General features: G+C 46.1%; 10 non-coding genes across 10 annotated transcripts; all 10 read left to right on the top strand.

The window, feature by feature from the left end:
• Positions 1-1,359: 1,359 nt before the first annotated feature.
• On the top strand, positions 1,360-1,550 carry LOC130327733 (U2 spliceosomal RNA). Its single transcript, XR_008872047.1, has one exon. It is a non-coding gene; the product is annotated as a U2 spliceosomal RNA (small nuclear RNA).
• Positions 1,551-3,632: 2,082 nt separating this feature from the next.
• LOC130327731 (U2 spliceosomal RNA) lies at positions 3,633-3,823 on the top strand. Its single transcript, XR_008872046.1, has one exon. It is a non-coding gene; the product is annotated as a U2 spliceosomal RNA (small nuclear RNA).
• Positions 3,824-5,908: 2,085 nt separating this feature from the next.
• LOC130327729 (U2 spliceosomal RNA) lies at positions 5,909-6,099 on the top strand. Its single transcript, XR_008872044.1, has one exon. It is a non-coding gene; the product is annotated as a U2 spliceosomal RNA (small nuclear RNA).
• Positions 6,100-8,184: 2,085 nt separating this feature from the next.
• On the top strand, positions 8,185-8,375 carry LOC130327728 (U2 spliceosomal RNA). Its single transcript, XR_008872043.1, has one exon. It is a non-coding gene; the product is annotated as a U2 spliceosomal RNA (small nuclear RNA).
• A 2,078-nt stretch (positions 8,376-10,453) lies between these two features.
• On the top strand, positions 10,454-10,644 carry LOC130327727 (U2 spliceosomal RNA). The gene has a single exon (XR_008872042.1). It is a non-coding gene; the product is annotated as a U2 spliceosomal RNA (small nuclear RNA).
• A 2,078-nt stretch (positions 10,645-12,722) lies between these two features.
• LOC130327725 (U2 spliceosomal RNA) lies at positions 12,723-12,913 on the top strand. Its single transcript, XR_008872041.1, has one exon. It is a non-coding gene; the product is annotated as a U2 spliceosomal RNA (small nuclear RNA).
• Positions 12,914-14,994: 2,081 nt separating this feature from the next.
• LOC130327824 (U2 spliceosomal RNA) lies at positions 14,995-15,185 on the top strand. The gene has a single exon (XR_008872130.1). It is a non-coding gene; the product is annotated as a U2 spliceosomal RNA (small nuclear RNA).
• Positions 15,186-17,263: 2,078 nt separating this feature from the next.
• LOC130327724 (U2 spliceosomal RNA) lies at positions 17,264-17,454 on the top strand. The gene has a single exon (XR_008872040.1). It is a non-coding gene; the product is annotated as a U2 spliceosomal RNA (small nuclear RNA).
• A 2,078-nt stretch (positions 17,455-19,532) lies between these two features.
• LOC130327885 (U2 spliceosomal RNA) lies at positions 19,533-19,723 on the top strand. Its single transcript, XR_008872183.1, has one exon. It is a non-coding gene; the product is annotated as a U2 spliceosomal RNA (small nuclear RNA).
• Positions 19,724-21,799: 2,076 nt separating this feature from the next.
• Positions 21,800-21,990, top strand: LOC130327884 (U2 spliceosomal RNA). The gene has a single exon (XR_008872182.1). It is a non-coding gene; the product is annotated as a U2 spliceosomal RNA (small nuclear RNA).
• Positions 21,991-22,067: the final 77 nt, after the last annotated feature.

Below are 22,067 nucleotides of genomic sequence, written 5' to 3'. Positions count from 1 at the left end.
TTAGACTGTATCTAAACCTGCTCCAACATGGACTGACATTCTGGCCTACTTTCAGCCGATGCGACTTGTCTGTCGCTGAACAGTCGCTTTTTATGTATTCAGCACCTATGTATAATGTTGTAAAAATGCTCTAGAAGCTAAAGTCGCAGAAATGTCACACATATTTGGCCTGCAACTTTCTGTGCGACAAATTCAGACAGGAAAAATCAGTATAAATCCTTAGAAAATTATCCCCCAGTGTCTCCATCTGCTGGCGGTATTGAATAAGCATTGCTGCACTGATGGGGTATGCATTAGACGAAAAAAAAGAAGAAAAAGAAGAATAATACGCCCAGAAAAGAGGCGAAAAGGAGAAAAACGTAAAAAAACGTGAAAAAAAAGTAAGAGGAAGAGAAGGGAAAAAAAGGTGGAAATGGGTTTAAAAGTGATTTCGGCGGAGAAATATATATATATATATATATATATATATATATATATATATATATACGCGCACACACACACATATATATAAACGTATTCTCCGTTGAGATATTGCAGCCGCTGCTGTGTCCAGGCCCAGGAGCCTTAGCACTGTGCTGTGATGTCACTCAATACCACTGACATCACTAGGTGTAAACAACATCTCTCCTTTGCTGTGTATGTGACTATGGAGCTGTTTGGTGATGTCGTCTATTATGGCCTTCATAGAAGCAACAGGAGATTGTTGCATCCATCTAGAACCCTCAGAACTACAGTGCTATGATGTCACTCACTTCCACAGGCCTTGCAGAGTGTAAACAACAACAACCCAGCTTTGTTGTGTATGTAACCATAGGGATTTGTGATGTCACCTAGAACCTTCACAGCAGCGACAGCTTTATGAGGAGCATCAGCACTGCTCTGCCTGAGCAGAACCATCACCGCCATAGGTTGTCAAATAACCCGGGTTTAACCCACACAGGTAAGTCCAATGGGGTGCAGGCATGTCCTCTATGCTTACAGCTTCCCGTGGGTGTTGGTTTGATACCGTTTGGGGACAGCCAAGGAGGCATCTGCAGGCAACAAAGGTAGGTGTGTGCTTGTGTGTGTGTTTCCTATGCAGATCCTAAGCCCAGTGTCACATGCAAGTAGGAGGAGTAAGAAGGGTTCCTGGCAAATCCGGGTTATGGATTGCATTTAAAAAGGCCCCGTGGGAGTGCAATGGGCCCCTGTCTTGCTGCTTAGCAATAATGGTATGGGTTTAGGTTCTGCTGTGTGTACTGGTGGTTGACTGCCCCCCAGCCCAGAGTGTGCATGGAAAATTGTCTGGCAGCCTCCCTGACAGCAAGCAGTGATAGTGCCCATGAAGGGGACCTTGTTGGGCCCGCCCCTTTCACGGTTATCGCTTCTCGGCCTTTTGGCTAAGATCAAGTGTAGTATCTGTTCTTATCAGTTTAATATCTGATACGTCCCCTATCTGGGGACCATATATTAAATGGATTTTTGAGAACGGGGGCCGATTTCGAAGCTTGCTTCCGTCGCCCTATGCATTGACCCGATATGGCAGTATCTTCGGGTACAGTGCACCACCCCCTTACAGGGTTAAAAAGAAAGATTCCTACTTTCATTGCTACCTGCTTGCTGGCTAGCCAGCTAGCCAGCCCTGTGGGCCTTGCTGCTGCTGCTGCTGCAGCCAAAAAACAAAAGGTGGTGCTGCTGCTGCTTCTGCTTGTGTCTGGCCGCTGTTGGAGCGTCCAGGCACAGGACTTCTGCTGCTGCTGACTAAATGGCCTCCTTAATTGGATCATTTGAGTAGCCAGCACACCTGTGCAGGTAGGGCATGACATGATAGGCAGCTGCCTTGATAGCGGGTGGGTGCTGAATGTTCCTAATTGACAAAATAAGATTAATGCTTATGAAGAAATATAAAATCTCATCCCTTCCCCAATATCGCGCCACACCCCTACCCCTTAATTCCCTGGTTGAACTTGATGGACATATGTCTTTTTTCGACCGTACTAACTATGTAACTATGTAACATAACATGGGGGGGGGGGGTCTCCTGGCTGTTCACACAGGTGTGTCATTGCTGTACATTGACCATGCATTGCTTCTGTGGTATTGCAAAGGCAAAGACAAATGCTTCCAGCCATCCATTGCACTAATGGATTGGTCATCAGCTGGCTGTCTATGTCCCGCATCAATATAGACCAAAGTACAGAGGGTTAGGCTATGCTATTGTGCACCTACCTGATGCATCAGAAGGTGCGAGGCCCTTGCTAAATTCTGTGCACAGACTTTGAGATCTATGCTTTAGACTGTATCTAAACCTGCTCCAACATGGACTGACATTCTGGCCTACTTTCAGCCGATGCGACTTGTCTGTCGCTGAACAGTCGCTTTTTATGTATTCAGCACCTATGTATAATGTTGTAAAAATGCTCTAGAAGCTAAAGTCGCAGAAATGTCACACATATTTGGCCTGCAACTTTCTGTGCGACAAATTCAGACAGGAAAAATCAGTATAAATCCTTAGAAAATTATCCCCCAGTGTCTCCATCTGCTGGCGGTATTGAATAAGCATTGCTGCACTGATGGGGTATGCATTAGACGAAAAAAAAGAAGAAAAAGAAGAATAATACGCCCAGAAAAGAGGCGAAAAGGAGAAAAACGTAAAAAAACGTGAAAAAAAAGTAAGAGGAAGAGAAGGGAAAAAAAGGTGGAAATGGGTTTAAAAGTGATTTCGGCGGAGAAATATATATATATATATATATATATATATATATATATATATATATATACGCGCACACACACACATATATATAAACGTATTCTCCGTTGAGATATTGCAGCCGCTGCTGTGTCCAGGCCCAGGAGCCTTAGCACTGTGCTGTGATGTCACTCAATACCACTGACATCACTAGGTGTAAACAACATCTCTCCTTTGCTGTGTATGTGACTATGGAGCTGTTTGGTGATGTCGTCTATTATGGCCTTCATAGAAGCAACAGGAGATTGTTGCATCCATCTAGAACCCTCAGAACTACAGTGCTATGATGTCACTCACTTCCACAGGCCTTGCAGAGTGTAAACAACAACAACCCAGCTTTGTTGTGTATGTAACCATAGGGATTTGTGATGTCACCTAGAACCTTCACAGCAGCGACAGCTTTATGAGGAGCATCAGCACTGCTCTGCCTGAGCAGAACCATCACCGCCATAGGTTGTCAAATAACCCGGGTTTAACCCACACAGGTAAGTCCAATGGGGTGCAGGCATGTCCTCTATGCTTACAGCTTCCCGTGGGTGTTGGTTTGATACCGTTTGGGGACAGCCAAGGAGGCATCTGCAGGCAACAAAGGTAGGTGTGTGCTTGTGTGTGTGTTTCCTATGCAGATCCTAAGCCCAGTGTCACATGCAAGTAGGAGGAGTAAGAAGGGTTCCTGGCAAATCCGGGTTATGGATTGCATTTAAAAAGGCCCTGTGGGAGTGCAATGGGCCCCTGTCTTGCTGCTTAGCAATAATGGTATGGGTTTAGGTTCTGCTGTGTGTACTGGTGGTTGACTGCCCCCCAGCCCAGAGTGTGCATGGAAAATTGTCTGGCAGCCTCCCTGACAGCAAGCAGTGATAGTGCCCATGAAGGGGACCTTGTTGGGCCCGCCCCTTTCACGGTTATCGCTTCTCGGCCTTTTGGCTAAGATCAAGTGTAGTATCTGTTCTTATCAGTTTAATATCTGATACGTCCCCTATCTGGGGACCATATATTAAATGGATTTTTGAGAACGGGGGCCGATTTCGAAGCTTGCTTCCGTCGCCCTATGCATTGACCCGATATGGCAGTATCTTCGGGTACAGTGCACCACCCCCTTACAGGGTTAAAAAGAAAGATTCCTACTTTCATTGCTACCTGCTTGCTGGCTAGCCAGCTAGCCAGCCCTGTGGGCCTTGCTGCTGCTGCTGCTGCAGCCAAAAAACAAAAGGTGGTGCTGCTGCTGCTTCTGCTTCTGCTTGTGTCTGGCCGCTGTTGGAGCGTCCAGGCACAGGACTTCTGCTGCTGCTGACTAAATGGCCTCCTTAATTGGATCATTTGAGTTGCCAGCACACCTGTGCAGGTAGGGCATGACATGATAGGCAGCTGCCTTGATAGCGGGTGGGTGCTGAATGTTCCTAATTGACAAAATAAGATTAATGCTTATGAAGAAATATAAAATCTCATCCCTTCCCCAATATCGCGCCACACCCCTACCCCTTAATTCCCTGGTTGAACTTGATGGACATATGTCTTTTTTCGACCGTACTAACTATGTAACTATGTAACATAACATGGGGGGGGGGGTCTCCTGGCTGTTCACACAGGTGTGTCATTGCTGTACATTGACCATGCATTGCTTCTGTGGTATTGCAAAGGCAAAGACAAATGCTTCCAGCCATCCATTGCACTAATGGATTGGTCATCAGCTGGCTGTCTATGTCCCGCATCAATATAGACCAAAGTACAGAGGGTTAGGCTATGCTATTGTGCACCTACCTGATGCATCAGAAGGTGCGAGGCCCTTGCTAAATTCTGTGCACAGACTTTGAGATCTATGCTTTAGACTGTATCTAAACCTGCTCCAACATGGACTGACATTCTGGCCTACTTTCAGCCGATGCGACTTGTCTGTCGCTGAACAGTCGCTTTTTATGTATTCAGCACCTATGTATAATGTTGTAAAAATGCTCTAGAAGCTAAAGTCGCAGAAATGTCACACATATTTGGCCTGCAACTTTCTGTGCGACAAATTCAGACAGGAAAAATCAGTATAAATCCTTAGAAAATTATCCCCCAGTGTCTCCATCTGCTGGCGGTATTGAATAAGCATTGCTGCACTGATGGGGTATGCATTAGACGAAAAAAAAGAAGAAAAAGAAGAATAATACGCCCAGAAAAGAGGCGAAAAGGAGAAAAACGTAAAAAAACGTGAAAAAAAAGTAAGAGGAAGAGAAGGGAAAAAAAGGTGGAAATGGGTTTAAAAGTGATTTCGGCGGAGAAATATATATATATATATATATATATATATATATATATATATATATACGCGCACACACACACATATATATAAACGTATTCTCCGTTGAGATATTGCAGCCGCTGCTGTGTCCAGGCCCAGGAGCCTTAGCACTGTGCTGTGATGTCACTCAATACCACTGACATCACTAGGTGTAAACAACATCTCTCCTTTGCTGTGTATGTGACTATGGAGCTGTTTGGTGATGTCGTCTATTATGGCCTTCATAGAAGCAACAGGAGATTGTTGCATCCATCTAGAACCCTCAGAACTACAGTGCTATGATGTCACTCACTTCCACAGGCCTTGCAGAGTGTAAACAACAACAACCCAGCTTTGTTGTGTATGTAACCATAGGGATTTGTGATGTCACCTAGAACCTTCACAGCAGCGACAGCTTTATGAGGAGCATCAGCACTGCTCTGCCTGAGCAGAACCATCACCGCCATAGGTTGTCAAATAACCCGGGTTTAACCCACACAGGTAAGTCCAATGGGGTGCAGGCATGTCCTCTATGCTTACAGCTTCCCGTGGGTGTTGGTTTGATACCGTTTGGGGACAGCCAAGGAGGCATCTGCAGGCAACAAAGGTAGGTGTGTGCTTGTGTGTGTGTTTCCTATGCAGATCCTAAGCCCAGTGTCACATGCAAGTAGGAGGAGTAAGAAGGGTTCCTGGCAAATCCGGGTTATGGATTGCATTTAAAAAGGCCCCGTGGGAGTGCAATGGGCCCCTGTCTTGCTGCTTAGCAATAATGGTATGGGTTTAGGTTCTGCTGTGTGTACTGGTGGTTGACTGCCCCCCAGCCCAGAGTGTGCATGGAAAATTGTCTGGCAGCCTCCCTGACAGCAAGCAGTGATAGTGCCCATGAAGGGGACCTTGTTGGGCCCGCCCCTTTCACGGTTATCGCTTCTCGGCCTTTTGGCTAAGATCAAGTGTAGTATCTGTTCTTATCAGTTTAATATCTGATACGTCCCCTATCTGGGGACCATATATTAAATGGATTTTTGAGAACGGGGGCCGATTTCGAAGCTTGCTTCCGTCGCCCTATGCATTGACCCGATATGGCAGTATCTTCGGGTACAGTGCACCACCCCCTTACAGGGTTAAAAAGAAAGATTCCTACTTTCATTGCTACCTGCTTGCTGGCTAGCCAGCTAGCCAGCCCTGTGGGCCTTGCTGCTGCTGCTGCTGCAGCCAAAAAACAAAAGGTGGTGCTGCTGCTGCTTCTGCTTCTGCTTGTGTCTGGCCGCTGTTGGAGCGTCCAGGCACAGGACTTCTGCTGCTGCTGACTAAATGGCCTCCTTAATTGGATCATTTGAGTAGCCAGCACACCTGTGCAGGTAGGGCATGACATGATAGGCAGCTGCCTTGATAGCGGGTGGGTGCTGAATGTTCCTAATTGACAAAATAAGATTAATGCTTATGAAGAAATATAAAATCTCATCCCTTCCCCAATATCGCGCCACACCCCTACCCCTTAATTCCCTGGTTGAACTTGATGGACATATGTCTTTTTTCGACCGTACTAACTATGTAACTATGTAACATAACATGGGGGGGGGGGGGTCTCCTGGCTGTTCACACAGGTGTGTCATTGCTGTACATTGACCATGCATTGCTTCTGTGGTATTGCAAAGGCAAAGACAAATGCTTCCAGCCATCCATTGCACTAATGGATTGGTCATCAGCTGGCTGTCTATGTCCCGCATCAATATAGACCAAAGTACAGAGGGTTAGGCTATGCTATTGTGCACCTACCTGATGCATCAGAAGGTGCGAGGCCCTTGCTAAATTCTGTGCACAGACTTTGAGATCTATGCTTTAGACTGTATCTAAACCTGCTCCAACATGGACTGACATTCTGGCCTACTTTCAGCCGATGCGACTTGTCTGTCGCTGAACAGTCGCTTTTTATGTATTCAGCACCTATGTATAATGTTGTAAAAATGCTCTAGAAGCTAAAGTCGCAGAAATGTCACACATATTTGGCCTGCAACTTTCTGTGCGACAAATTCAGACAGGAAAAATCAGTATAAATCCTTAGAAAATTATCCCCCAGTGTCTCCATCTGCTGGCGGTATTGAATAAGCATTGCTGCACTGATGGGGTATGCATTAGACGAAAAAAAAGAAGAAAAAGAAGAATAATACGCCCAGAAAAGAGGCGAAAAGGAGAAAAACGTAAAAAAACGTGAAAAAAAAGTAAGAGGAAGAGAAGGGAAAAAAAGGTGGAAATGGGTTTAAAAGTGATTTCGGCGGAGAAATATATATATATATATATATATATATATATATATATATATATACGCGCACACACACACATATATATAAACGTATTCTCCGTTGAGATATTGCAGCCGCTGCTGTGTCCAGGCCCAGGAGCCTTAGCACTGTGCTGTGATGTCACTCAATACCACTGACATCACTAGGTGTAAACAACATCTCTCCTTTGCTGTGTATGTGACTATGGAGCTGTTTGGTGATGTCGTCTATTATGGCCTTCATAGAAGCAACAGGAGATTGTTGCATCCATCTAGAACCCTCAGAACTACAGTGCTATGATGTCACTCACTTCCACAGGCCTTGCAGAGTGTAAACAACAACAACCCAGCTTTGTTGTGTATGTAACCATAGGGATTTGTGATGTCACCTAGAACCTTCACAGCAGCGACAGCTTTATGAGGAGCATCAGCACTGCTCTGCCTGAGCAGAACCATCACCGCCATAGGTTGTCAAATAACCCGGGTTTAACCCACACAGGTAAGTCCAATGGGGTGCAGGCATGTCCTCTATGCTTACAGCTTCCCGTGGGTGTTGGTTTGATACCGTTTGGGGACAGCCAAGGAGGCATCTGCAGGCAACAAAGGTAGGTGTGTGCTTGTGTGTGTGTTTCCTATGCAGATCCTAAGCCCAGTGTCACATGCAAGTAGGAGGAGTAAGAAGGGTTCCTGGCAAATCCGGGTTATGGATTGCATTTAAAAAGGCCCCGTGGGAGTGCAATGGGCCCCTGTCTTGCTGCTTAGCAATAATGGTATGGGTTTAGGTTCTGCTGTGTGTACTGGTGGTTGACTGCCCCCCAGCCCAGAGTGTGCATGGAAAATTGTCTGGCAGCCTCCCTGACAGCAAGCAGTGATAGTGCCCATGAAGGGGACCTTGTTGGGCCCGCCCCTTTCACGGTTATCGCTTCTCGGCCTTTTGGCTAAGATCAAGTGTAGTATCTGTTCTTATCAGTTTAATATCTGATACGTCCCCTATCTGGGGACCATATATTAAATGGATTTTTGAGAACGGGGGCCGATTTCGAAGCTTGCTTCCGTCGCCCTATGCATTGACCCGATATGGCAGTATCTTCGGGTACAGTGCACCACCCCCTTACAGGGTTAAAAAGAAAGATTCCTACTTTCATTGCTACCTGCTTGCTGGCTAGCCAGCTAGCCAGCCCTGTGGGCCTTGCTGCTGCTGCTGCTGCAGCCAAAAAACAAAAGGTGGTGCTGCTGCTGCTTCTGCTTCTGCTTGTGTCTGGCCGCTGTTGGAGCGTCCAGGCACAGGACTTCTGCTGCTGCTGACTAAATGGCCTCCTTAATTGGATCATTTGAGTAGCCAGCACACCTGTGCAGGTAGGGCATGACATGATAGGCAGCTGCCTTGATAGCGGGTGGGTGCTGAATGTTCCTAATTGACAAAATAAGATTAATGCTTATGAAGAAATATAAAATCTCATCCCTTCCCCAATATCGCGCCACACCCCTACCCCTTAATTCCCTGGTTGAACTTGATGGACATATGTCTTTTTTCGACCGTACTAACTATGTAACTATGTAACATAACATGGGGGGGGGGGTCTCCTGGCTGTTCACACAGGTGTGTCATTGCTGTACATTGACCATGCATTGCTTCTGTGGTATTGCAAAGGCAAAGACAAATGCTTCCAGCCATCCATTGCACTAATGGATTGGTCATCAGCTGGCTGTCTATGTCCCGCATCAATATAGACCAAAGTACAGAGGGTTAGGCTATGCTATTGTGCACCTACCTGATGCATCAGAAGGTGCGAGGCCCTTGCTAAATTCTGTGCACAGACTTTGAGATCTATGCTTTAGACTGTATCTAAACCTGCTCCAACATGGACTGACATTCTGGCCTACTTTCAGCCGATGCGACTTGTCTGTCGCTGAACAGTCGCTTTTTATGTATTCAGCACCTATGTATAATGTTGTAAAAATGCTCTAGAAGCTAAAGTCGCAGAAATGTCACACATATTTGGCCTGCAACTTTCTGTGCGACAAATTCAGACAGGAAAAATCAGTATAAATCCTTAGAAAATTATCCCCCAGTGTCTCCATCTGCTGGCGGTATTGAATAAGCATTGCTGCACTGATGGGGTATGCATTAGACGAAAAAAAAGAAGAAAAAGAAGAATAATACGCCCAGAAAAGAGGCGAAAAGGAGAAAAACGTAAAAAAACGTGAAAAAAAAGTAAGAGGAAGAGAAGGGAAAAAAAGGTGGAAAATGGGTTTAAAAGTGATTTCGGCGGAGAAATATATATATATATATATATATATATATATATATATACGCGCACACACACACATATATATAAACGTATTCTCCGTTGAGATATTGCAGCCGCTGCTGTGTCCAGGCCCAGGAGCCTTAGCACTGTGCTGTGATGTCACTCAATACCACTGACATCACTAGGTGTAAACAACATCTCTCCTTTGCTGTGTATGTGACTATGGAGCTGTTTGGTGATGTCGTCTATTATGGCCTTCATAGAAGCAACAGGAGATTGTTGCATCCATCTAGAACCCTCAGAACTACAGTGCTATGATGTCACTCACTTCCACAGGCCTTGCAGAGTGTAAACAACAACAACCCAGCTTTGTTGTGTATGTAACCATAGGGATTTGTGATGTCACCTAGAACCTTCACAGCAGCGACAGCTTTATGAGGAGCATCAGCACTGCTCTGCCTGAGCAGAACCATCACCGCCATAGGTTGTCAAATAACCCGGGTTTAACCCACACAGGTAAGTCCAATGGGGTGCAGGCATGTCCTCTATGCTTACAGCTTCCCGTGGGTGTTGGTTTGATACCGTTTGGGGACAGCCAAGGAGGCATCTGCAGGCAACAAAGGTAGGTGTGTGCTTGTGTGTGTGTTTCCTATGCAGATCCTAAGCCCAGTGTCACATGCAAGTAGGAGGAGTAAGAAGGGTTCCTGGCAAATCCGGGTTATGGATTGCATTTAAAAAGGCCCCGTGGGAGTGCAATGGGCCCCTGTCTTGCTGCTTAGCAATAATGGTATGGGTTTAGGTTCTGCTGTGTGTACTGGTGGTTGACTGCCCCCCAGCCCAGAGTGTGCATGGAAAATTGTCTGGCAGCCTCCCTGACAGCAAGCAGTGATAGTGCCCATGAAGGGGACCTTGTTGGGCCCGCCCCTTTCACGGTTATCGCTTCTCGGCCTTTTGGCTAAGATCAAGTGTAGTATCTGTTCTTATCAGTTTAATATCTGATACGTCCCCTATCTGGGGACCATATATTAAATGGATTTTTGAGAACGGGGGCCGATTTCGAAGCTTGCTTCCGTCGCCCTATGCATTGACCCGATATGGCAGTATCTTCGGGTACAGTGCACCACCCCCTTACAGGGTTAAAAAGAAAGATTCCTACTTTCATTGCTACCTGCTTGCTGGCTAGCCAGCTAGCCAGCCCTGTGGGCCTTGCTGCTGCTGCTGCTGCAGCCAAAAAACAAAAGGTGGTGCTGCTGCTGCTTCTGCTTCTGCTTGTGTCTGGCCGCTGTTGGAGCGTCCAGGCACAGGACTTCTGCTGCTGCTGACTAAATGGCCTCCTTAATTGGATCATTTGAGTAGCCAGCACACCTGTGCAGGTAGGGCATGACATGATAGGCAGCTGCCTTGATAGCGGGTGGGTGCTGAATGTTCCTAATTGACAAAATAAGATTAATGCTTATGAAGAAATATAAAATCTCATCCCTTCCCCAATATCGCGCCACACCCCTACCCCTTAATTCCCTGGTTGAACTTGATGGACATATGTCTTTTTTCGACCGTACTAACTATGTAACTATGTAACATAACATGGGGGGGGGGGGTCTCCTGGCTGTTCACACAGGTGTGTCATTGCTGTACATTGACCATGCATTGCTTCTGTGGTATTGCAAAGGCAAAGACAAATGCTTCCAGCCATCCATTGCACTAATGGATTGGTCATCAGCTGGCTGTCTATGTCCCGCATCAATATAGACCAAAGTACAGAGGGTTAGGCTATGCTATTGTGCACCTACCTGATGCATCAGAAGGTGCGAGGCCCTTGCTAAATTCTGTGCACAGACTTTGAGATCTATGCTTTAGACTGTATCTAAACCTGCTCCAACATGGACTGACATTCTGGCCTACTTTCAGCCGATGCGACTTGTCTGTCGCTGAACAGTCGCTTTTTATGTATTCAGCACCTATGTATAATGTTGTAAAAATGCTCTAGAAGCTAAAGTCGCAGAAATGTCACACATATTTGGCCTGCAACTTTCTGTGCGACAAATTCAGACAGGAAAAATCAGTATAAATCCTTAGAAAATTATCCCCCAGTGTCTCCATCTGCTGGCGGTATTGAATAAGCATTGCTGCACTGATGGGGTATGCATTAGACGAAAAAAAAGAAGAAAAAGAAGAATAATACGCCCAGAAAAGAGGCGAAAAGGAGAAAAACGTAAAAAAACGTGAAAAAAAAGTAAGAGGAAGAGAAGGGAAAAAAAGGTGGAAATGGGTTTAAAAGTGATTTCGGCGGAGAAATATATATATATATATATATATATATATATATATATACGCGCACACACACACATATATATAAACGTATTCTCCGTTGAGATATTGCAGCCGCTGCTGTGTCCAGGCCCAGGAGCCTTAGCACTGTGCTGTGATGTCACTCAATACCACTGACATCACTAGGTGTAAACAACATCTCTCCTTTGCTGTGTATGTGACTATGGAGCTGTTTGGTGATGTCGTCTATTATGGCCTTCATAGAAGCAACAGGAGATTGTTGCATCCATCTAGAACCCTCAGAACTACAGTGCTATGATGTCACTCACTTCCACAGGCCTTGCAGAGTGTAAACAACAACAACCCAGCTTTGTTGTGTATGTAACCATAGGGATTTGTGATGTCACCTAGAACCTTCACAGCAGCGACAGCTTTATGAGGAGCATCAGCACTGCTCTGCCTGAGCAGAACCATCACCGCCATAGGTTGTCAAATAACCCGGGTTTAACCCACACAGGTAAGTCCAATGGGGTGCAGGCATGTCCTCTATGCTTACAGCTTCCCGTGGGTGTTGGTTTGATACCGTTTGGGGACAGCCAAGGAGGCATCTGCAGGCAACAAAGGTAGGTGTGTGCTTGTGTGTGTGTTTCCTATGCAGATCCTAAGCCCAGTGTCACATGCAAGTAGGAGGAGTAAGAAGGGTTCCTGGCAAATCCGGGTTATGGATTGCATTTAAAAAGGCCCCGTGGGAGTGCAATGGGCCCCTGTCTTGCTGCTTAGCAATAATGGTATGGGTTTAGGTTCTGCTGTGTGTACTGGTGGTTGACTGCCCCCCAGCCCAGAGTGTGCATGGAAAATTGTCTGGCAGCCTCCCTGACAGCAAGCAGTGATAGTGCCCATGAAGGGGACCTTGTTGGGCCCGCCCCTTTCACGGTTATCGCTTCTCGGCCTTTTGGCTAAGATCAAGTGTAGTATCTGTTCTTATCAGTTTAATATCTGATACGTCCCCTATCTGGGGACCATATATTAAATGGATTTTTGAGAACGGGGGCCGATTTCGAAGCTTGCTTCCGTCGCCCTATGCATTGACCCGATATGGCAGTATCTTCGGGTACAGTGCACCACCCCCTTACAGGGTTAAAAAGAAAGATTCCTACTTTCATTGCTACCTGCTTGCTGGCTAGCCAGCTAGCCAGCCCTGTGGGCCTTGCTGCTGCTGCTGCTGCAGCCAAAAAACAAAAGGTGGTGCTGCTGCTGCTTCTGCTTCTGCTTGTGTCTGGCCGCTGTTGGAGCGTCCAGGCACAGGACTTCTGCTGCTGCTGACTAAATGGCCTCCTTAATTGGATCATTTGAGTAGCCAGCACACCTGTGCAGGTAGGGCATGACATGATAGGCAGCTGCCTTGATAGCGGGTGGGTGCTGAATGTTCCTAATTGACAAAATAAGATTAATGCTTATGAAGAAATATAAAATCTCATCCCTTCCCCAATATCGCGCCACACCCCTACCCCTTAATTCCCTGGTTGAACTTGATGGACATATGTCTTTTTTCGACCGTACTAACTATGTAACTATGTAACATAACATGGGGGGGGGGGGGTCTCCTGGCTGTTCACACAGGTGTGTCATTGCTGTACATTGACCATGCATTGCTTCTGTGGTATTGCAAAGGCAAAGACAAATGCTTCCAGCCATCCATTGCACTAATGGATTGGTCATCAGCTGGCTGTCTATGTCCCGCATCAATATAGACCAAAGTACAGAGGGTTAGGCTATGCTATTGTGCACCTACCTGATGCATCAGAAGGTGCGAGGCCCTTGCTAAATTCTGTGCACAGACTTTGAGATCTATGCTTTAGACTGTATCTAAACCTGCTCCAACATGGACTGACATTCTGGCCTACTTTCAGCCGATGCGACTTGTCTGTCGCTGAACAGTCGCTTTTTATGTATTCAGCACCTATGTATAATGTTGTAAAAATGCTCTAGAAGCTAAAGTCGCAGAAATGTCACACATATTTGGCCTGCAACTTTCTGTGCGACAAATTCAGACAGGAAAAATCAGTATAAATCCTTAGAAAATTATCCCCCAGTGTCTCCATCTGCTGGCGGTATTGAATAAGCATTGCTGCACTGATGGGGTATGCATTAGACGAAAAAAAAGAAGAAAAAGAAGAATAATACGCCCAGAAAAGAGGCGAAAAGGAGAAAAACGTAAAAAAACGTGAAAAAAAAGTAAGAGGAAGAGAAGGGAAAAAAAGGTGGAAATGGGTTTAAAAGTGATTTCGGCGGAGAAATATATATATATATATATATATATATATATATATATATACCCGCACACACACACATATATATAAACGTATTCTCCGTTGAGATATTGCAGCCGCTGCTGTGTCCAGGCCCAGGAGCCTTAGCACTGTGCTGTGATGTCACTCAATACCACTGACATCACTAGGTGTAAACAACATCTCTCCTTTGCTGTGTATGTGACTATGGAGCTGTTTGGTGATGTCGTCTATTATGGCCTTCATAGAAGCAACAGGAGATTGTTGCATCCATCTAGAACCCTCAGAACTACAGTGCTATGATGTCACTCACTTCCACAGGCCTTGCAGAGTGTAAACAACAACAACCCAGCTTTGTTGTGTATGTAACCATAGGGATTTGTGATGTCACCTAGAACCTTCACAGCAGCGACAGCTTTATGAGGAGCATCAGCACTGCTCTGCCTGAGCAGAACCATCACCGCCATAGGTTGTCAAATAACCCGGGTTTAACCCACACAGGTAAGTCCAATGGGGTGCAGGCATGTCCTCTATGCTTACAGCTTCCCGTGGGTGTTGGTTTGATACCGTTTGGGGACAGCCAAGGAGGCATCTGCAGGCAACAAAGGTAGGTGTGTGCTTGTGTGTGTGTTTCCTATGCAGATCCTAAGCCCAGTGTCACATGCAAGTAGGAGGAGTAAGAAGGGTTCCTGGCAAATCCGGGTTATGGATTGCATTTAAAAAGGCCCCGTGGGAGTGCAATGGGCCCCTGTCTTGCTGCTTAGCAATAATGGTATGGGTTTAGGTTCTGCTGTGTGTACTGGTGGTTGACTGCCCCCCAGCCCAGAGTGTGCATGGAAAATTGTCTGGCAGCCTCCCTGACAGCAAGCAGTGATAGTGCCCATGAAGGGGACCTTGTTGGGCCCGCCCCTTTCACGGTTATCGCTTCTTGGCCTTTTGGCTAAGATCAAGTGTAGTATCTGTTCTTATCAGTTTAATATCTGATACGTCCCCTATCTGGGGACCATATATTAAATGGATTTTTGAGAACGGGGGCCGATTTCGAAGCTTGCTTCCGTCGCCCTATGCATTGACCCGATATGGCAGTATCTTCGGGTACAGTGCACCACCCCCTTACAGGGTTAAAAAGAAAGATTCCTACTTTCATTGCTACCTGCTTGCTGGCTAGCCAGCTAGCCAGCCCTGTGGGCCTTGCTGCTGCTGCTGCTGCAGCCAAAAAACAAAAGGTGGTGGTGCTGCTGCTGCTTCTGCTTCTGCTTGTGTCTGGCCGCTGTTGGAGCGTCCAGGCACAGGACTTCTGCTGCTGCTGACTAAATGGCCTCCTTAATTGGATCATTTGAGTAGCCAGCACACCTGTGCAGGTAGGGCATGACATGATAGGCAGCTGCCTTGATAGCGGGTGGGTGCTGAATGTTCCTAATTGACAAAATAAGATTAATGCTTATGAAGAAATATAAAATCTCATCCCTTCCCCAATATCGCGCCACACCCCTACCCCTTAATTCCCTGGTTGAACTTGATGGACATATGTCTTTTTTCGACCGTACTAACTATGTAACTATGTAACATAACATGGGGGGGGGGGGTCTCCTGGCTGTTCACACAGGTGTGTCATTGCTGTACATTGACCATGCATTGCTTCTGTGGTATTGCAAAGGCAAAGACAAATGCTTCCAGCCATCCATTGCACTAATGGATTGGTCATCAGCTGGCTGTCTATGTCCCGCATCAATATAGACCAAAGTACAGAGGGTTAGGCTATGCTATTGTGCACCTACCTGATGCATCAGAAGGTGCGAGGCCCTTGCTAAATTCTGTGCACAGACTTTGAGATCTATGCTTTAGACTGTATCTAAACCTGCTCCAACATGGACTGACATTCTGGCCTACTTTCAGCCGATGCGACTTGTCTGTCGCTGAACAGTCGCTTTTTATGTATTCAGCACCTATGTATAATGTTGTAAAAATGCTCTAGAAGCTAAAGTCGCAGAAATGTCACACATATTTGGCCTGCAACTTTCTGTGCGACAAATTCAGACAGGAAAAATCAGTATAAATCCTTAGAAAATTATCCCCCAGTGTCTCCATCTGCTGGCGGTATTGAATAAGCATTGCTGCACTGATGGGGTATGCATTAGACGAAAAAAAAGAAGAAAAAGAAGAATAATACGCCCAGAAAAGAGGCGAAAAGGAGAAAAACGTAAAAAAACGTGAAAAAAAAGTAAGAGGAAGAGAAGGGAAAAAAAGGTGGAAATGGGTTTAAAAGTGATTTCGGCGGAGAATATATATATATATATATATATATATATATATACGCGCACACACACACACATATATATAAACGTATTCTCCGTTGAGATATTGCAGCCGCTGCTGTGTCCAGGCCCAGGAGCCTTAGCACTGTGCTGTGATGTCACTCAATACCACTGACATCACTAGGTGTAAACAACATCTCTCCTTTGCTGTGTATGTGACTATGGAGCTGTTTGGTGATGTCGTCTATTATGGCCTTCATAGAAGCAACAGGAGATTGTTGCATCCATCTAGAACCCTCAGAACTACAGTGCTATGATGTCACTCACTTCCACAGGCCTTGCAGAGTGTAAACAACAACAACCCAGCTTTGTTGTGTATGTAACCATAGGGATTTGTGATGTCACCTAGAACCTTCACAGCAGCGACAGCTTTATGAGGAGCATCAGCACTGCTCTGCCTGAGCAGAACCATCACCGCCATAGGTTGTCAAATAACCCGGGTTTAACCCACACAGGTAAGTCCAATGGGGTGCAGGCATGTCCTCTATGCTTACAGCTTCCCGTGGGTGTTGGTTTGATACCGTTTGGGGACAGCCAAGGAGGCATCTGCAGGCAACAAAGGTAGGTGTGTGCTTGTGTGTGTGTTTCCTATGCAGATCCTAAGCCCAGTGTCACATGCAAGTAGGAGGAGTAAGAAGGGTTCCTGGCAAATCCGGGTTATGGATTGCATTTAAAAAGGCCCCGTGGGAGTGCAATGGGCCCCTGTCTTGCTGCTTAGCAATAATGGTATGGGTTTAGGTTCTGCTGTGTGTACTGGTGGTTGACTGCCCCCCAGCCCAGAGTGTGCATGGAAAATTGTCTGGCAGCCTCCCTGACAGCAAGCAGTGATAGTGCCCATGAAGGGGACCTTGTTGGGCCCGCCCCTTTCACGGTTATCGCTTCTCGGCCTTTTGGCTAAGATCAAGTGTAGTATCTGTTCTTATCAGTTTAATATCTGATACGTCCCCTATCTGGGGACCATATATTAAATGGATTTTTGAGAACGGGGGCCGATTTCGAAGCTTGCTTCCGTCGCCCTATGCATTGACCCGATATGGCAGTATCTTCGGGTACAGTGCACCACCCCCTTACAGGGTTAAAAAGAAAGATTCCTACTTTCATTGCTACCTGCTTGCTGGCTAGCCAGCTAGCCAGCCCTGTGGGCCTTGCTGCTGCTGCTGCTGCAGCCAAAAAACAAAAGGTGGTGCTGCTGCTGCTTCTGCTTCTGCTTGTGTCTGGCCGCTGTTGGAGCGTCCAGGCACAGGACTTCTGCTGCTGCTGACTAAATGGCCTCCTTAATTGGATCATTTGAGTAGCCAGCACACCTGTGCAGGTAGGGCATGACATGATAGGCAGCTGCCTTGATAGCGGGTGGGTGCTGAATGTTCCTAATTGACAAAATAAGATTAATGCTTATGAAGAAATATAAAATCTCATCCCTTCCCCAATATCGCGCCACACCCCTACCCCTTAATTCCCTGGTTGAACTTGATGGACATATGTCTTTTTTCGACCGTACTAACTATGTAACTATGTAACATAACATGGGGGGGGGGGGTCTCCTGGCTGTTCACACAGGTGTGTCATTGCTGTACATTGACCATGCATTGCTTCTGTGGTATTGCAAAGGCAAAGACAAATGCTTCCAGCCATCCATTGCACTAATGGATTGGTCATCAGCTGGCTGTCTATGTCCCGCATCAATATAGACCAAAGTACAGAGGGTTAGGCTATGCTATTGTGCACCTACCTGATGCATCAGAAGGTGCGAGGCCCTTGCTAAATTCTGTGCACAGACTTTGAGATCTATGCTTTAGACTGTATCTAAACCTGCTCCAACATGGACTGACATTCTGGCCTACTTTTAGCCGATGCGACTTGTCTGTCGCTGAACAGTCGCTTTTTATGTATTCAGCACCTATGTATAATGTTGTAAAAATGCTCTAGAAGCTAAAGTCGCAGAAATGTCACACATATTTGGCCTGCAACTTTCTGTGCGACAAATTCAGACAGGAAAAATCAGTATAAATCCTTAGAAAATTATCCCCCAGTGTCTCCATCTGCTGGCGGTATTGAATAAGCATTGCTGCACTGATGGGGTATGCATTAGACGAAAAAAAAGAAGAAAAAGAAGAATAATACGCCCAGAAAAGAGGCGAAAAGGAGAAAAACGTAAAAAAACGTGAAAAAAAAGTAAGAGGAAGAGAAGGGAAAAAAAGGTGGAAATGGGTTTAAAAGTGATTTCGGCGGAGAAATATATATATATATATATATATATATATATATATATACGCGCACACACACACATATATATAAACATATTCTCCGTTGAGATATTGCAGCCGCTGCTGTGTCCAGGCCCAGGAGCCTTAGCACTGTGCTGTGATGTCACTCAATACCACTGACATCACTAGGTGTAAACAACATCTCTCCTTTGCTGTGTATGTGACTATGGAGCTGTTTGGTGATGTCGTCTATTATGGCCTTCATAGAAGCAACAGGAGATTGTTGCATCCATCTAGAACCCTCAGAACTACAGTGCTATGATGTCACTCACTTCCACAGGCCTTGCAGAGTGTAAACAACAACAACCCAGCTTTGTTGTGTATGTAACCATAGGGATTTGTGATGTCACCTAGAACCTTCACAGCAGCGACAGCTTTATGAGGAGCATCAGCACTGCTCTGCCTGAGCAGAACCATCACCGCCATAGGTTGTCAAATAACCCGGGTTTAACCCACACAGGTAAGTCCAATGGGGTGCAGGCATGTCCTCTATGCTTACAGCTTCCCGTGGGTGTTGGTTTGATACCGTTTGGGGACAGCCAAGGAGGCATCTGCAGGCAACAAAGGTAGGTGTGTGCTTGTGTGTGTGTTTCCTATGCAGATCCTAAGCCCAGTGTCACATGCAAGTAGGAGGAGTAAGAAGGGTTCCTGGCAAATCCGGGTTATGGATTGCATTTAAAAAGGCCCCGTGGGAGTGCAATGGGCCCCTGTCTTGCTGCTTAGCAATAATGGTATGGGTTTAGGTTCTGCTGTGTGTACTGGTGGTTGACTGCCCCCCAGCCCAGAGTGTGCATGGAAAATTGTCTGGCAGCCTCCCTGACAGCAAGCAGTGATAGTGCCCATGAAGGGGACCTTGTTGGGCCCGCCCCTTTCACGGTTATCGCTTCTCGGCCTTTTGGCTAAGATCAAGTGTAGTATCTGTTCTTATCAGTTTAATATCTGATACGTCCCCTATCTGGGGACCATATATTAAATGGATTTTTGAGAACGGGGGCCGATTTCGAAGCTTGCTTCCGTCGCCCTATGCATTGACCCGATATGGCAGTATCTTCGGGTACAGTGCACCACCCCCTTACAGGGTTAAAAAGAAAGATTCCTACTTTCATTGCTACCTGCTTGCTGGCTAGCCAGCTAGCCAGCCCTGTGGGCCTTGCTGCTGCTGCTGCTGCAGCCAAAAAACAAAAGGTGGTGCTGCTGCTGCTTCTGCTTCTGCTTGTGTCTGGCCGCTGTTGGAGCGTCCAGGCACAGGACTTCTGCTGCTGCTGACTAAATGGCCTCCTTAATTGGATCATTTGAGTAGCCAGCACACCTGTGCAGGTAGGGCATGACATGATAGGCAGCTGCCTTGATAGCGGGTGGGTGCTGAATGTTCCTAATTGACAAAATAAGATTAATGCTTATGAAGAAATATAAAATCTCATCCCTTCCCCAATATCGCGCCACACCCCTACCCCTTAATTCCCTGGTTGAACTTGATGGACATATGTCTTTTTTCGACCGTACTAACTATGTAACTATGTAACATAACATGGGGGGGGGGGGTCTCCTGGCTGTTCACACAGGTGTGTCATTGCTGTACATTGACCATGCATTGCTTCTGTGGTATTGCAAAGGCAAAGACAAATGCTTCCAGCCATCCATTGCACTAATGGATTGGTCATCAGCTGGCTGTCTATGTCCCGCATCAATATAGACCAAAGTACAGAGGGTTAGGCTATGCTATTGTGCACCTACCTGATGCATCAGAAGGTGCGAGGCCCTTGCTAAATTCTGTGCACAGACTTTGAGATCTATGCTTTAGACTGTATCTAAACCTGCTCCAACATGGACTGACATTCTGGCCTACTTTCAGCCGATGCGACTTGTCTGTCGCTGAACAGTCGCTTTTTATGTATTCAGCACCTATGTATAATGTTGTAAAAATGCTCTAGAAGCTAAAGTCGCAGAAATGTCACACATATTTGGCCTGCAACTTTCTGTGCGACAAATTCAGACAGGAAAAATCAGTATAAATCCTTAGAAAATTATCCCCCAGTGTCTCCATCTGCTGGCGGTATTGAATAAGCATTGCTGCACTGATGGGGTATGCATTAGACGAAAAAAAAGAAGAAAAAGAAGAATAATACGCCCAGAAAAGAGGCGAAAAGGAGAAAAACGTAAAAAAACGTGAAAAAAAAGTAAGAGGAAGAGAAGGGAAAAAAAGGTGGAAATGGGTTTAAAAGTGATTTCGGCGGAGAAATATATATATATATATATATATATATATATATATACGCGCACACACACACATATATATAAACGTATTCTCCGTTGAGATATTGCAGCCGCTGCTGTGTCCAGGCCCAGGAGCCTTAGCACTGTGCTGTGATGTCACTCAATACCACTGACATCACTAGGTGTAAACAACATCTCTCCTTTGCTGTGTATGTGACTATGGAGCTGTTTGGTGATGTCGTCTATTATGGCCTTCATAGAAGCAACAGGAGATTGTTGCATCCATCTAGAACCCTCAGAACTACAGTGCTATGATGTCACTCACTTCCACAGGCCTTGCAGAGTGTAAACAACAACAACCCAGCTTTGTTGTGTATGTAACCATAGGGATTTGTGATGTCACCTAGAACCTTCACAGCAGCGACAGCTTTATGAGGAGCATCAGCACTGCTCTGCCTGAGCAGAACCATCACCGCCATAGGTTGTCAAATAACCCGGGTTTAACCCACACAGGTAAGTCCAATGGGGTGCAGGCATGTCCTCTATGCTTACAGCTTCCCGTGGGTGTTGGTTTGATACCGTTTGGGGACAGCCAAGGAGGCATCTGCAGGCAACAAAGGTAGGTGTGTGCTTGTGTGTGTGTTTCCTATGCAGATCCTAAGCCCAGTGTCACATGCAAGTAGGAGGAGTAAGAAGGGTTCCTGGCAAATCCGGGTTATGGATTGCATTTAAAAAGGCCCCGTGGGAGTGCAATGGGCCCCTGTCTTGCTGCTTAGCAATAATGGTATGGGTTTAGGTTCTGCTGTGTGTACTGGTGGTTGACTGCCCCCCAGCCCAGAGTGTGCATGGAAAATTGTCTGGCAGCCTCCCTGACAGCAAGCAGTGATAGTGCCCATGAAGGGGACCTTGTTGGGCCCGCCCCTTTCACGGTTATCGCTTCTCGGCCTTTTGGCTAAGATCAAGTGTAGTATCTGTTCTTATCAGTTTAATATCTGATACGTCCCCTATCTGGGGACCATATATTAAATGGATTTTTGAGAACGGGGGCCGATTTCGAAGCTTGCTTCCGTCGCCCTATGCATTGACCCGATATGGCAGTATCTTCGGGTACAGTGCACCACCCCCTTACAGGGTTAAAAAGAAAGATTCCTACTTTCATTGCTACCTGCTTGCTGGCTAGCCAGCTAGCCAGCCCTGTGG

Source organism: Hyla sarda, unplaced genomic scaffold (assembly GCF_029499605.1).
Source record: "Hyla sarda isolate aHylSar1 unplaced genomic scaffold, aHylSar1.hap1 scaffold_303, whole genome shotgun sequence".
NCBI lineage: Eukaryota > Metazoa > Chordata > Amphibia > Anura > Hylidae > Hyla > Hyla sarda.
Note: the sequence above shows the minus strand (reverse complement) of the source record. Positions and strands in the feature narration are given on the sequence as shown.